We start from the raw sequence: 3074 nt of genomic DNA on the forward strand, positions 1-3074 counted from the left end.
CTCACTTTTAAATGAACTACTAGGAAAAGAGCCTGTACATCAAGATGGTTAAAGGACTTACCCTGGGCCAGCTCTGTAGCCTGGTGGTTAAGGGAGCTGGATCCCACATGGCCAACTGTACAGTTTGAATCCCAGTCCCAGCAGCTTGAAAAACACACCAGATGTGTGTGCCCAAAATCCCAACAGGGTGAACGAATGGAGGAGAAGGGATCTTGGTGTGGACACACCCCAATCAGGGTGCTTTCTCCCTCTCCCTCTGTCTCTCTAACACACCCCAATGGGGGTGCTTTCTCCCTCTCCCTCTGTCTCTCTCTGTCCCTCCCTGGTGAGTGCATCTGCCCTCCTACCAAAAAAAAGAAAAAGAAAAAACTCTCCAAACATTGGCCTCTTCCCTCACCCAAGTTATACCTTCTGCTCTACTGAGGGTGCCTGATGCCTCCCTGCTCTTGGGCAGCCTCCTTCCTCTCCTCTCCACCACAACTGCGGGCATGACCACAGGCAGGCCCACTGACGTGTGCAGTCAAGGCCCAGGCAGCGTGCCCCATCTGTGAGTGGACACCCAGGAAGGAGTTTAGATTCAGTTCTTGGTCTCACTCCCTGGAAGAACCAGATAAGAAGCTATTTCTGTCACAGGAGAGGCCCCTGAGATGCCTTGACCAGAAAAGATCCAAGGCAAAAAAAGGAAAGACAGAAGGAGTTAGAAACCTTTGGAGGGCTTAGAAGAGAAGTTATATCAAAATGAAGGTCAGGGTTTTTTATGCCTAAATCTAAAGTTTGGGACTTAGGGCTGAAAATGGCTCATCTTCATCACTACAGCAGTGACTTGCCCAGGACTGACTACTGAATTCTGTCTCAAAGGGCAACAGAGAGGGGACATATCACAGCCTACCTGACAGCCAAAAACCCTCTTGCCTCTTTCTCCTTGTGGACAGAACCCAGAATGCCAGGACCAGACAGTGGCACAGTGATGTTGTGCAAGGCAATCCCACACATGAAGGTTCCCAGTTCAAATCTGGAAATTTCCCTGAGTACACTGGGCACACGCTTACCTACCTTTGGGGCTGGCTAAAGGCTGGTGGTGGGCCACAGGGTCAGGATTCTGTTGGGGGACCAGCAGATGGCATAGCAGTTACATCACTGGACACCCACATGGCCAACCACAGTTCGATTCTGGGACCCAATGGCTTCAAACTCATGCCAGCCATGTGTGTGTGCATGCCCATCCCACAGGGGGTAATTTCTCACTTTCTGTCTCTAGTTTCTGTCGTCTCTGTGTCGCTCCAGTGAGCGCACCCACCCTATAGCAAAAATATCTCCAAAAACAAAACAAATCTCTCCAAAAACAAAAAAAACTCTGTTGGGAGTGCTGCCTCTCTCTCATTCATGAAATAAATAAATAAACTTTTTAAAATAAATTTTTAAAGAATTATTTTTTATTAATCTTATTCTTTGTCATTATTTTAATTTTTTTTTAATTTTTTGAAGTTGACCAGAGAGAGACAGAGAAGGAAAGCGAGAGACCAAGCTGCCAGGTCCAAGACTCGAACCGTGGTCAGCCATGTGGGAGTCCACTCACCTTAACCACCACGCCACCCGCCAACCCCTTAAGAATTATTTTATTTAACTTTATTTATTTATTTTTAATTTGACCAGAGAGGGTGAGAGAGAGAGAGAGGAAGTGAGAAAGCAAGCCGCCAGGTCCGGGACTTGAACTGCAGTCAGCCATGTGAAAGTCTAGCACCCTTAACAACTACCCCACCTACCCGCCCCAATAAACTTTCTTTAAAAGAAAGAAAAGAAGGACTAGCAGTTGATGTAATGGCTATGCCGCTAAACTCCCATGTAGTCGACTGCAGGTTGAGTCCTGGATCCAGTGGCTTAAACTCATGCCAGGCCTGTGTGCATGCGTGCCCAAGATCCCGAGAGGAGAATGGAGGAAAAGGGATTGCAGCGTGTCCATCTCCCCTACGGGGTAATTTCTCGCTTTGTCTCTCTCTGTCTTTCTGGCTAACACCCGCGCCCTATAGCAAAAACCTCTCCAAAAAGAAAAAAAAGAAAGAAAAGAAAAAGGAAGGAAGGAGGGAAGGAAGAAAGGAACCCAGAGCGTTAAAGTCTCAGCCTCTCCCCAACCTAAGGGGGGAATCTTGATTGAGCAAGGCTAATTATAATCACTTTATCCTTCTTGCTCATGACTGGTTCAGAAAAGGCGAGATGACACAATTCTGGCTAATGAGATGTGAGAGGAAGTACATTCCCTTTCTTTTCTACAGTTTTAGCCTTTGGAAGTTGCTGGAAGGGAACACATCTTAAAGCTACCAGTCTTGAGGGCCACACATTCAGGATGGCAAAGTGGAAAGATGTAGATCTTTGATGATATCATGAGCCTCTAAATTAATCTACCTGGGAGCTATGCTTAAGACATTCTGGGAATTAACACATTTTCTTCAGGGACTGACGCTCTCTGAATTGGGTTCCTCTTATTTGTTGATAAAAGCATCTTGGCTAATATCGCCCCCTAGTGGCGCAACATCTACCTGCTGTAAGACGCCATGCCCCTCCCTTGCATCCTTTACCCAACTTCAAAGGCCCTCCAGGACCTGAGCTCTGCCCACTTCTCTGATGTCCTCCTACCACATCCTTCACCCTGTAGTAGCCCAACGATACTGACTACTCACAGCTCTCAGAGCTGCGCGAGCTTCCAAACTGTCACACCTCAGAGATGCATCCTCTGCCTCTTCTAGTAAGAGGTTTGCAGTCAAGCACTCGGATTTGAATTCCAGCTCTGGCACTGTCAAACTGTGTGACCACAGACATGCTCATTCCCCTCTCTGGCCTCAATCTGCTAGTCGATAAACAAGGAATAACAATGTCTACCGCAGGGAACTGTCAGAATTAGATGAGGGGGCTGAACTAGCAGGTGGCATGGTGGTTACGGTGCTGGACACTCCCATATGGCCGACCACGGCTCAAGTTTCAGACCTGGCAGCTTGCTTTCTCACTTTCCCTATTTCTCTCTGTGTCACTCTTGTCAAATTAAAAATAAATGAATAAATAAAATTAAATAAATAATTTTT

General features: G+C 46.8%; 1 protein-coding gene and 1 pseudogene across 1 annotated transcript in view; one reads left to right on the forward strand and one right to left on the reverse strand.

Moving 5' to 3' along the window:
• The window catches only part of SNTA1 (syntrophin alpha 1), a gene marked incomplete at its 5' end in the record, with an annotated part of 41866 nt that overhangs the window by 17409 nt on the left and 21383 nt on the right, over nucleotides 1-3074 (reverse strand).
• The window catches only part of LOC102472486 (small ubiquitin-related modifier 1 pseudogene), an 8925-nt pseudogene that overhangs the window by 4368 nt on the left and 1483 nt on the right, over nucleotides 1-3074 (forward strand).

This window comes from Tupaia chinensis, unplaced genomic scaffold (genome assembly GCF_000334495.1).
Source record: "Tupaia chinensis unplaced genomic scaffold, TupChi_1.0 Scaffold000115_1, whole genome shotgun sequence".
NCBI classification, from domain to species: domain Eukaryota; kingdom Metazoa; phylum Chordata; class Mammalia; order Scandentia; family Tupaiidae; genus Tupaia; species Tupaia belangeri.